This window comes from Bos mutus, chromosome 12, assembly GCF_027580195.1.
Source record: "Bos mutus isolate GX-2022 chromosome 12, NWIPB_WYAK_1.1, whole genome shotgun sequence".
Classification (NCBI taxonomy): domain Eukaryota; kingdom Metazoa; phylum Chordata; class Mammalia; order Artiodactyla; family Bovidae; genus Bos; species Bos mutus.
Window position 1 is genome coordinate 18,667,459 of NC_091628.1, and position 13,011 is coordinate 18,680,469.

Sequence of the window (13,011 nt, forward strand, 5' to 3'; positions counted from 1 at the left end):
CAAGACAGATTTGGGGGGCGGGTCCCAGAAATTTAAAAAATCATGGGGGAGGTTCTTAGCAGAGTGAGGATCCGAGGCAACAGAGTGGCAGAGTGGGATCTGAGGAGAATGATGGCCTGTGAGAAATTTCCTGTGATGAGAATGGCCAGCGTTCAATGTCAAGTTGCTTTCTATTTTATTCCATGTTTCCTTTGCTTTTAGGGAAGCAGCTATTTCATCCACACAAGAAAGCATGGGTGGGAAAGTGCAGTGAAGCATGGAAATTGCAATAGGATCAAGAATTTGAAGCAAAATTTGACTCTGACCAACTCCTGTCTTTGGAAATACTGAGGAAGGTTCTGAACTTTCCTACCCTCACCAGGACACAATTATCCAGGACATCCTAATCATACAGTTAGTAATATTACTTATTTATTGAGCACCGGGCATATACCAGGCATTGTCATGCATCATGCCACTTACTCCTGCAAAGTAGATATTTTATCCTAAGATTACAGGTGAGGAATTGAGGCTCTGGAGGATAACATGCCCAAGATCGATCAATCAGTCAGAAATAGAGCTGAGATTTGAGCCCAGATTTACCTGATTCCAAAGCTTTTCTCAGGCTTCCCAGGTAGCGCCAGTGGTAAAAGTACCCACCTGCCAATGCAGGAGACATTAGAAACCTGGGTTTGATCCCTGGGTCAGGAAGATCCCCTGGAGGAGGGCATGGCAACCCATTCCAGTATTCTTGCTTGGAGAATCCCCCATGGACAGAGGAGCCTGGTGGGCTACAGTCCATAGGGTCACAAAGAGTAGGACATGACTGAAGTGACTTAGCACTCTCACACGCAAGCCTTTATCTCCTCCCCCACATTTACATCACACCCCTCAGAGACAAATGAAAAACTTCAGACTGCTTTAACTGGTGTGCCTCCAGATCAACTGCTTTTACCTCCCTTTCCTCTTCCTGACTTGCAACAGTTCCCTATCCAAAGAGGAGCAAATGACAATCAGTGTTCTCTCTGGCTCTGTTCTGAGTTATGACTCCCAGGGTTGCTCAGGTTTGACCAGCAAAATGCTCCCACTTCAATCTCTTGTCCCAGCTCTCTTCTTCACGAGACTTTCCCCCCAAATTTCCCAAAAGACAAATCTCCACCTGCTGTTTGACCTTTTCATCTCTTTCTTTCACTTCAACGCATTGTAGCTTGTTAAGAGCTGTGAAGGGTCTGAGATTTTACACTCCTTGCAAGCTAATAACTTAGCTTGCTACAGTTTCTTGGATGCTAGCAGAAGATCTGAATCTTCTGGGTGAAAGGAGTGTAATACATATGGCATGGGCTTCCCTTGTGGTTCAGCTGGAGAACCAGCCTGTAATGCAGGAGACTTGGGTTCGATCCCTGGGTTGGGAACATCCCCTGGAGAAGGGAAAGGCTACCCACTCCAGTATTCTGGCCTAGAGAATTCCATAGACTGTACAGTCCCTGGGGTTGCAAAGAGTCGGACATGACTGAGTGACTTTGATTTTCACTTTTTCACAGCAAGGAGCACCAGCTTCCTGTTCATAAGAGTTCCCTTGCCTCCCAGGTCTCAGCCAAGGAAATACGGAGTAACCCAGGTGATGCTGCATATGCAGTGGGTTTGCATCAGAGCTGAAGAACCTCAAGCTTAAGAAGCCTACATCTTTTACGATAAGCTACAGGTAACTTATATGTAGAGTACATCATGTGAATTGCTGGGCTGGATGAAGCACAAGCTGGAATCAAGACTGCCATGAGAAATATCAATAACCTCAGATACACAGATGACATCACCCTTATGGCAGAAAGTAAAGAAGAACTAAAGAGCCTCTTGATGAAAGTGAGAGAGTGAAAAAGTTGGCTTTTCACTTAAAACTCAACATTCAAAAAATGAAGATCATGGCATCTGGTCCCATCACTTCATGGCAAATAGATGGGGGAAAAATGGCAACAGTGAGAGACTTTATTTATTATTTTCAAAATCACTGCAGATGGTGACTGCAGCCATGAAATTAAAAGATGCTTGCTCCTTGGAAGGAACGTTATAACCAACCTAGACAGCATATCAAAAAGCAAAGACATCACTTTGCCAACAAAGGTCTGTCTAGTCAAAGCTACGGTTTTTCCAGTAGTCACGACTGGATGTGAGAGTTGGGCAATAAAGAAAGCTGAGCACCAAAGAATTGATGCTTTTTGAAGTGTGGTGTTGGAGGACTCTTGAGAGTTCCTTGGACCAAAAGAAGATCAAACGAGTCAATCGTAAAGGAAATCAGCCCTGAATATTCATTGGAAGGACTGATGCTGAAGCTGAAGCTCCAATATTTGCAGTTAAAAAAAAAAGGAGGTCTATGAAGGCTAAGACAACTATTATGGAGGTTGACAACTACTTCTCTAAATTAAGGAACTGTTGAATAAGGAATCTGGATAGTTGTTTTAATTAACTCTGGCACGCATGCTAAGTTGCTTCAGTCATGTCTGACTCTTGAGACCCTATGGATGGCAGCCCACCAGGCTCCTCTGTTCATGGGATTTCCCAGGCAAGAATACTGGAGGGGGTTGCCATTTCCTCCTCCGGGGGGATCTTCCTGATCCAGGGATTGAACCAGGGTCTCTTACCTCTCCTGCATTGCCGGCAGATTCTTTACTGACTGAGCCACCAGGGGAGCCCATAGATAGACTATATGAAAATAAAAGATGACTACACTTAGATCAAAGTGTCAAATAAGCCTGGTCCTGAGTTAAGAGAATGGGGATAGGTAGGGTAGGGCATTAGGAAGGAGGAACAGTGATTGTTCACTCAAGTGCCCTCTTTATATTTAACCTTTAAATAAGATGGAATTTCTTGTCGCTTCCAGTAACTAATTATCTTTGTGTGAGTTAAGACATCCTACCTTCAGTTTACTTCTCCACTTATTTTTTCTCCCTGTGTCCATTTACTTATATCTAAAATCAATCCAGTACTCTTGCCTGGATAATCCCATGGACAGAGGAGTGTTGTAGGCTACAGTCCATGGGACACGACTGAGCGACTTCACTTCATTTCAAAATCAATCTTTGGCCATCTAATGTGAAGAACTAACTTATTGGAAAAGACCCTGCTGCTGGGAAAGATTGAAGGCGGGAGGAGAAGGGGACAACAGAGGATGAGATGGTTGGATGGTATCACTGACTCGATGGACATGAATTTGAACAAGCTCTGGGAGTCAGTGATGGACAGGGAAGCCTGGCGTGCTGCAGTCCATGGGGTTGAAAAGAGTCAGACACGACTAAGCGATTGAACTGAACAGGTAAACCCATTCAACCTTCACTACAGAAGGAGAAGTTATCATATTGGATGGTAAACAAGGTGCGCCTCCTGCTCCAGTGGGAAACACAATCTCAACCTTCTAAATCTGATATACAAACATCTGGAAAAGATAGTCTAGAGAAAAACCGCTGGTGTCTCTGCTTACTAGATGTTACTGAAGTATGACAGCTCTGTGAAGAATTGTCTGCCAACGTATACCATATCTCTTTCCACTAATCATACAAACGTTTCCTCTCTCAGATCTCCTAATTGCATGATTCAACAACTTTCCAGAATGCCATAAGGAACGTCAGAGGACAGCATTCATTTAAGAAATATTTATTGGGCAGCTATTAAATGCCAGGCACTGTGTAAGCAAAAGTAGGTTCAGTCCTTCTCCTCTTGAAGGGAACAATAGACACATTTGCAGTATATACGCATACCAAATGCTACGTATGTGTGCTCAGTCGTGTCCGACTCTTTGCAACCCCATGGACTGTAGCCTGTCAGGCTCATCTGTCCATGAAATTTTCCCAGCAAGAATACTGGAGTGGGTTGCCATTTCCTTCTCCAACCAAATGCTAAAAACTGAGGTAGGTCATAGAGGGAAAAGTACATTAGTTGTAGAAGGGCTTCATCAACAAGGGGTCTTGAACTTGTCTGGGAAGTTAGAAATGCTTTTTCCATACTCAAGTTAAAAGGGAGAAGAAGGTCATGTGCACAGAGCCTGTGCTGTTGAGACTGCAGCATGTTTGAGAATATAAAAGGTGGTGGGGAAGTCTTCAACACAGGAAGCCAGGGGAGAGTGGTATCAGATCAGACTAGAAAAGGCAAGACCTCACATGCTGTTAGGCCACCTTAAGAATGCTAGTCTTATCTTAGAGCAGGGAGATGCTGTTTAAGGGTTTTATGTGAGAAGAGGAATAGTCTTACTTGCTTTCAGTAAAACTGTTTTAGCTGCAAAGTAGAGAACTGATGGAAGGGCTCAGATCATATGCAGTGAGACCAGATTAGATTGGTGACAACAGGAAAGAAGTAGGTCAATTTGAGAGATTTTGGAGAGAAAATTGCCAGAACTTGGTGTTGCAATGAATCTGAGGGAGATGTCAGGGGGTGACTACTGCCTGTTTGATTTGAACAACTAGATAGATGAGGATAGGGCTTCCCTGATAGCTCAGATAATAAACACTAATATAAACAATCTGCCTGCAATGCAGGAGATCTGGGTTCAATCCCTGAGTTGGGAAGATCCTTGGAGAAGGGAATGTTTACCCACTCCAATATTCTTGCCTGGAGAATCCCATGGACAGAGGAGCCTGGCCGGCTACAGACCATGGGGTCATAAAGAGTCTGACAACTGAGCGACTAAAATGTGCATACACACACATAGATGAGGAGAAAGGAAAACAAGAAGAGTTTATCAACTAAGTTGGTCTAAACTTTGTAACTTTGAGACTTCAAGTGACTAAGTTAATGAAGCAGTTGATTTGGAATTTAGGATAAGGGTCAGGGCTAGAGACACATACCTGGTAATCATCAACTTTTGACGGTAACTAAAATAATTGGGGTGGGTGATGATGTTCAGACCAAGAGATTATAACGAAAACAGAAAAGAACCCAGACTAAATTGTGAGGTAGTCCTATATTTAACAGTTAGGGAGAGGAGAAGGAATCTGTGAGGGAATTAGAGAAACGATACCCAGAAAGGTATCTGGAAAAGCTAAGCGCGTATAGTGCCAAAGGAAGAAGAACTCTTCGAGGAAATAAGTGATCCAAGTGTTGGGTATTACTCAGAGCTCAAGAAAGATGAGAATTTTAAATAACTTTTATTGATAAGGAAAATGAAGCACTGAGACGTGACTTGTTCAAAGTCAGTGTAAATTAGTGTCCCTCTCTGGATTCCCAAAGAATTCATACTGGTGGCCATGCTAGGGTTATTTATGTGTGTGATTCATTCTCTCCACAGAACATAAATTCCCCAGTCCTCACTTGACTCAACCTTACAGCATCGCATATTGTTGACTAATCTATGTCTACTTCAATGGTATTCTGAATTATGTCTTAGTCTCCTCCAAAATAGCTGTTCTTTCTTGTTGTGCCTATACATGTAGGCATGCCCCAAATATAATTTTTAATAATATAGTTTTTTTAAATGACATTTTTCCCCCCTCATCCCTACCCCAATGCCAAAGGAATTAAATTTTGAGGGATAGATTACAAGATTCTGTCTTTTTAAAAAGCTCCTGAATAGGAAGCTTTGGAAATTACTTAGAGTTGTCTTTGGAAACCACTAGCTTAGTCTTGCGGAGAAGGCAATGGCACCCCACTCCAGTACTCTTGCCTGGAAAATCCCATGGATGGAGGAGGCTGGTGCGCTGAAGTCCATGTGGTTGCTACCAGTCTGACACGACTGAGCGACTTCACTTTCACTTTTCACTTTCACTTTTCACTTTCACATTGGAGAAGGAAATGGCAACCCACTCCAGTGTTCTTGCCTGGAGAATCCCAGGGATGGCGGAGCCTCGTGGACTGCCATCTATGGGGTCGCACAGAGTCAGACATGACTGAAGCGACTTAGCAGCAGCAGTAGCAGCAGCCGCTTAGTCTCGGGAGAAGGCAATGGCACCCACTCCAGTACTCTTGCCTGGAAAATCCCATGGACGGAGGAGCCTGGTAGGCTGCAGTCCATGTGGTCGCTACCAGCCTGATACAACTGAGCGACTTCATTTTCACTTTTCACTTTCATGCACTGGACGAGGAAATGGCAACCCACTCCAGTGTTCTTGCCTAGAGAATCCCAGGGACGGGGGAGCCTGGTGGGCTGCCGTCTATGGGGTCACACAGAGTTGGGCATGACTGAAGCGACTTAGCAGCAGCAGCAGCAGTAGCTTAGTCTCAGACCAAATAGAGCTAGGGAAGCAATATGGAGAAGCCACCCAACTCACCCACACTCTGATAAATCCTATTTTAAAACATAGAGTTATGCTTCAGTTATTCAGAGATCAGCTTTCCAGCAATTGTCTGGAAGAGGGCCAAATCTGGAAGTTAAGAAAAGGAAACACCTCTCTCTCTTGCAGGAAAAGAACTTTTGAGAGTGAACAACAATGAAAATATCTCAAGATACCATTTTATATAGAGTCACTGTCCTATTTACTGATGGGAAGAAGAGGAAGAAACCAAATCTCTCATTGGCTGATTGTGGATATAAACACCTCATCAATCATTACCTGGCGCCATAAAGAACACAAGAAAGGAGAAAAGAGTAAAAAATAAACAGTAAAGTAGAAAGGATGAGAAGAAGGATCTGAGTGGTTCAAGAGGCAGATGAGAAGAGGAGCAGCAGTAACAGATATTAGAAAAGGTGATGAGAACATTCCAAAGAGAGAGAGAAAAAAAAAGAGAGATCACCTAAGTAGAGACCCTATATACCTCAGCAATCTTTTGGGACTTTAGGTTATGGCCAAGGTATGGCATCTGATGGCCAGTCATCAACAAAGGATTTCATTAACCACTGTATTCCTTAAGAAGGTAGGGAATAAATACATTTTCAGAGAATTCCTGTTAAAAGGTGGAAGAAAAAAGCACTGCTATTTTTGAAAGGCAGCACAATTAAAAAACCGAAATAAAGCCAGACAAAGAAGCCTGGTTACATCACCATTGTTTCTGAAGGGACAGTTCCTGGGTTAGACTCCCCGTCCCAAGGACTACCCCCATCCCAAGTCTTCTAGTAGAACCCGCAAAAGGAAGCAGCCCAGGGCAGCCCTCAGGCATTATTGCAGCGCCCCCAGTCGCTGGAGGTTCAGGGAAATCTCGACTGCGTTCCCTTCCAGGTCTTCGGGCTGGAGCACAAATTAAGGTAATGGGATTCCACGCGATTTGATTGGGGAAGAGACTAAAAAACTAACCCCCACATTTTCAACTGCAGTAAATATCTAAGTATTTTTGCTTGCTGAGGAGATCCCGGGCACTAAAGCGTTTGGAATTGAAAACATCCAAGCCCACTTCGGTTGGCTTCCTGTTCCTCGGGGGAGTGTCTTTAAAAGCACCTGCCGGCATTAAGTTTTGCGCTTTCGGAAAGAGGCAGACCCGGTGCGCCTCACAGGGAGCCTTTTAGAGTTTGGACTGAGAAATTGTGTGAGTGGTCCCAGGAACGTCCATTATTAACTCCTCATTTCCCTAGTGTCGCCGCTACGACGACTCGGGCGCAGTCGGGCCTCGGGAAAGAGCCCGGAGCCCGGGAGGGCGGTGGGCGTCCGGGCTTGCGGCGTGGTGGGGTTACTCGGCAGCCCGGCGCTCCGGGGAAAGACCCGCGGGGCGGCGGGCGCGGGCGCGGGGCGGGGACGCGGGGTCCGGGCCGGCCGGGGGCGCCGTCGGCGGGGCTCGCGCAGCCGCACTCGGCGAGCCGACTCCGGGCTCCTCCTCCCGGCTCCGTAGTAAGCATGGCGGCGGCGGCGTTCGCGGTCCCTCGGGTGAAACAGAAAGCGGGAGCTACGCGGAGAGGGAGCGAGGAGCGGGGCTGAGGCGGCGCCGTCACTGCCGGGAAACCACCCCAACAGTCAGTGCGCCGGCGGCTGCGGCGGCCCCGAGAGCTGGCTCTGCCGCTGAGGTGGAGCGAGGACGATCAGGAACCCGAAGAAGAGGCACCGGGGTAGCCGCCTTCCTCCGCCTCAGAGCGGCGTGACTCGGAGGTGAGAGCGCGGGCGCTCCCTTCGGGAAAGGCGGGCGTCGCGCCCCGGGGCAGGCGTCACGGAATCCGTTAGGCTGAGTGTGAAGGGCCGGGGCACCGAGAGGGGGTTCGGGCCCGTCGAGGGGCGCGGCCCACCCCGTCCTGGGGGCGCGCGCTCTGCCGAGCGGGGGGAGTGGGCCGCGGGCGGGACGCATCCGCTTGTCGGGCACCTGCCGGGCCCCAGTCTCTCCGGGAGGCGCTCGCGGGGGCGCGGCCACGGCCCCGCCACCAGCCCGCGGAGGCGGCGCGGGGGCGCGGGCGGTCCGCCCTCCGCCCCCCCTGGCCGGCGGCCCGCGGCGAGCAGCGCCGCTCCTGGCGGCGCGGGGGTCGAGTGCCGGAGCCCTCCAGGAGAGGATCGCCGAGCGTCCGCAGCGCCCGGGCTTGTGGCCGCCCGGCGGCCGCCGAACTTGAACGCCCCTCTGAAGAGACCCCCGCGCCTGTTGGGGTTCAAACCTCGAAAACCCGCCCGGGTGTGTTTGATCTTGTTTGGCTGGTCCCGGTACCTGGCCGTTCCTTCAGCGGGCTGAGTTAACCACCTGTTCAGTCGCGGGGGGGTTGGACTCCAGGCTGCAGTCCTCGCCCTGTTTAACAACCTGGATCTTTGAACTTTTGACACGGCGGTGGAAGGACGTCATGTGTTAGGTAAAGGAAAATGAACTCATAATTTAGCCGTAAAATCGCGGGCAGAAAAGGGGCTATTTTAATTAATGTAAGTCGTTCTTTTATTAAACTGTTAGCGTTAAAAAAAAAAACCTTGGGATTTTTTTTGTAGGGGTAGGGGGTGGATAATGGATAGTGGGGGTGCTAGGAATCGTAAATTCGGGATTTTCTTTTGTGAAATTTCATGTAAGTTTCTTTGGACACCTTTGCGTCTGAGCATCTATTAACTAAGAATACCAGGCTGACAGGATTTTTTTTGACTCTGTAAAGCTCATGTGCATGTAATTTGTGGACTCGAAATTGAGCGGCAAAACAATTTTGCTGCTTTCCGTGTTTTTAGTTCTTGAAAGCAAAATTGGTTTTTTTCTGTACTATAAGAATGAAAAGTTGAACTGTTACTATAATATTTTATCACCACGATAGTACCAGCACTAGTGCTAAACATATGCCACCCAGGAGTTGGAGCCATATGTTAGGCAGAAACTAATTGAGTCTTATGGCTATGATCTTGTATTTGGATAAATATTTAGTTTTCGTGTATTTGCTAAATCTGTAGTTCTTGCCATCGTGTAAGCTTTTAAATCACCTAAAAATAGTCCAGAGAAATGAATCTCCTGCCTTTTTGATATTTTCTCGGTTGATTTGATTTTGCTCAAGTAATGAGATAAAAGTGCACACTGAGACAGATGGTGGACTTAAAACAGTGATAAAAAGGATTGGTTGTAACACATCTTCTATAATGTAGTGCCTAAAATTTTGCTTTCAGCTTCTTAACCCACTGATAATTCTTGCCATCACCACTTATACCAGTTAGTGGGAAGAGAGGGTACTGACTTGACAGGAAAAAAAAATTTTTGTTAAAATTTTTATAAATAATTTTGTTTCTGAATTTTAGCACTATCATAGTAAATTTTATGAAATTTTCTTTTTTCCTTTCAGAGAACATGTCTCAGTTTTCTTGGGTAGGTTAACTGAAAATTTTTTTATCTCAGGCTGGCTGCTTTTAACCACCTGTATGCTTCTGAATGAACTCCCTCTTTTTCCATTTTGTCTGAACCCTCAAAAATCATTGACTGTTTAGGAAAAATTAACTGCTAGTTAACATTGGTTTCAATCAAACATAGGGGTAATTTACTTCTCCCAAATTAATGGTATGCATTCAAAAAAACAGATTTAGGATTATCTTTTGATGTCATCTGTGTCATCACTTTCCCCCTTTATATGAGTAACTGAAAGCTGATTTATTTTCTCCTGCATTTAATAATTATGTTCTAATTTTTTAAGTTCTATGGTATAATATTGAGCATATTTTATTACTGATTAAGAAAAAATTTCTTCCTCTTCTCTGACCAGCCAGGCAGAGGTCAGGATTGAGAGGCTACAAAACGCAGAAAAGAACAGGGATGCATGATTAATATTCTCATCATCTTTAGTAGCTTTACTTGGGTAAAGAGCATTTAATTTATGTTTTTAGTTTAGATTGATGGTTAATAGTTATGTCTGTTTAAAAAATATTTGTATATTTTAATGTGTATATACCCAAGGCTTGTGCATCTTCTATTTTGCCTGTATTTTTAAAGTACAGTTTGATGAGGTAATCTAAGGTTTTTTTTTTTAAATGTTCTTGTTGCATTTTTCTATGAAAATGAGTCTAGATGATGTCTTTGAGAATGATGTAGGGCTATGCATATGATTTCCAGTTTTATTAGCCAGGTGATCAAAAGATAAATGATTGCTTTTTTCCCTCGAGCAGTCTCTAGCAGATTTCAAATAAATTCACAATATTGTAAATCCAAAGGTTTAGAATGCTCTGCCTGCAATTCCACTGAGTCTTTTTCAGTGCTTCTGTTTATCACATTGCAAAAAGAAAAAGAAAAATGGCCCCTGTGGATATCAGTGTCGAGAGCTGCTTGCTTGAAAGAAATGAATGACCAGTAATGGTGAAAGACAATTTTTTTTCACCTGTTTTGAGAGCTTTTAGTATTTTCTTAATATTTTGGCCTCATTTTATTTCAGAGTGTTATGCTGTGGCCTCCTTATCCCTTGATCTTATCTCCATCCTCCCACTGTGGTAGTTTTGCTTTACCTTTCACATATACTTTATAAGTTTGTGGTGTAATCTATGGTCTTACATCAAGTTCCTTTGTATGTGTCTTCCTTTGATATTTCCAATCACTTATCATCCATTACCAGGCCTCAGGCTTTTTTTCCTCAAGATAGAGAGTTGCATGTGTCATCTCTGGGGAGATGACATGCTCAGACGATGGTGAGCTATTAGAGTGGGGATACAAAAGCAATGGGATGTGTTTCCTTCCTTCAAGTAGTTTACAGACTAGTTGGGGATACTAGACTAACACACAAGAAATCCTTAACAAAAAATACAAGATGGCCTTATTAAATTATGTGGTAAGGACTGGAATTTAAAGGAAAGTGAGGCTACTGAAGGCAGGAATGATCCTGGAAGGCATTCAGAAGAAGTCAGACTTGAATCTTAGGAAGGATTTCGGGATCAAGCAAAAGGAAGGACATTCAAGGAGACCAGTCTGAGAGGGTAAGTATCAGGAGGAAGATGAAAAGAAGGTTAAAGACAAGATTTTGGCCAAGTGCCAAGACATGGTCAAGAAAGGAACAGGCAGGGCTGGACAGGACAGTTTGCCCGTATCATTGTGAAGCCATCACTGGAAGAGTGCTGCATCTACTTTGACATATTAATAACTTAAGCTTTATGTTTGAAGAATAGCTTATATATTTTATATGTGTGTGTTTATAGCTTAGATCAGGGATCAGCGGACTTTCTGTAGAGTGCCAGATAGCTAATACTTTAGGCCTTGTGGGCCACTTATAGTCTCTATTGAATATCCTTTTTTATTTGTTTCTTCCAATCGCAGAATTTGACCAGCGGGCCTACTTTGCTGACTGTTGGCTAATAATTGGCTAGTTAATTGTCCATATAGCACATAATGTGAGCTGCCTTACATCATTTGTCTACATGGTTGTTTTGTGTGTTTTGAGTATCATTTATCTTTTTCCATATGTTAAGATAAAAATAAAGAGAACATGCAGAAATAACTTCTATTGTAATTGTTATTTTGTGACCAGACTTCTAGCAACTGCCTAGACTGAGTTTCACAACTAGGAAGTGAAAGAAGAAAAGCCTTTGAGCTAGTCCTTAGAGCAGTGAAAATAGCTACTCCAGGGCTTGATTTAGAATCTGTATAAGACTAAGTATATCAACTGCCTATTCAGGTTGTACATATTTTAAACTACAGCTGTCATTGTAGAAGCCTTGGCTAGGATGCTGGTGGCCTGCAAATGACAATTGGGGAGCAGGCAGCAGGAAACAGCGTCTGTAAAAGTAGTTGATGAGGAGTTAGTAAAGAGTAGAGCAGTTGCAACATCCCTCAGTAACTCCAAGAGTCACATAATTGACATTCACATTGATGAGCTTGAGTCATCAAGAAAAGATTGTATCACATGTAGATTGAGGCAGAGAAAAAAGACCTAGACGTCTCTTTTAAAATATTTTCATTATGATTGTTTAGAGATAAGTTACAGTGATTTAAAGGGTAAGTATCGGTTATTTTGAAGATTCCTCTACATGAAATACCTCTTTTGAAGTTTCTAAATTTATAGGTGTATGTTTCGGCAGTTCTGTTTCCTTCAGCACATTGTGTTTCATGTACCATTACCAGCTAAATAGTGGTGCTTCAGGTTATGATTGCATGAATAAAATTGGCTAGGGTTACTCTGTATTTTGTCTTATCAAGAAAGTAAGAATATAGCATGAGAGGTTTCTTTGAATCAGTACATTCTGTATGTCAGAGATAGCATTAGGTGTTGGGAAAAGTAAAGATATATAAGATGGAGAGCTGTCTGGGTAAAATCAGTAGAGTTTCTTTTTTTCCTCTTAAAAACATTAAAAGCAGACAAAGCAACAAAACCCCCAAACTGAAGTTAACTCTTGCCCTTTTACTTGTACTAGCGTTTTCCATGCTTTGTGTATGTGTGTACTGTTTTCGGTTTTAAGGCATTATAGACCTTTTGAACTAAATTTCAAGCCTTCGTGAATTGCTACATAATAAAAGTTCAGCTTTTTAAATTTCACTTTAAGGAGAAATTAAAAATTCACTTTGCCACCCCACTTTTGTCATAATTTGAAACAGCTTCATTATTCCAGCTGTTTCCGTTTCCTAGATAGGAGATAAAAGTACTTTGGATTTTAGTTCCAACTTACCCTTATTGGCCATATGATTTCAGATTAGGTGTTTTTTTTTTCAGTCTTGGGTTCCCAGTTCTTAAAATGGAGAGTAATATATATCCTGTTTTCCCCACAGAAATAT

The 13,011-nt window shown here is 43.7% G+C and overlaps 1 protein-coding gene across 3 annotated transcripts in view; it reads left to right on the forward strand.

Moving 5' to 3' along the window:
• The first annotated feature begins 6,783 nt into the window (after positions 1 to 6,783).
• The window catches only part of FNDC3A (fibronectin type III domain containing 3A), a 115,074-nt gene continuing 108,846 nt past the window's right edge, over positions 6,784 to 13,011 (forward strand). The window contains exon 1 of one of the 3 annotated variants that reach the window (XM_070380318.1): positions 6,784 to 7,141. The gene's annotated coding sequence lies outside the window, so the exon portion shown is untranslated. Of the gene's footprint in view, positions 7,142 to 7,235; positions 7,974 to 8,517; positions 8,654 to 13,011 lie in introns of those variants that run through there. The other 2 variants (XM_070380316.1, XM_070380317.1) reach the window with 2 other exon arrangements.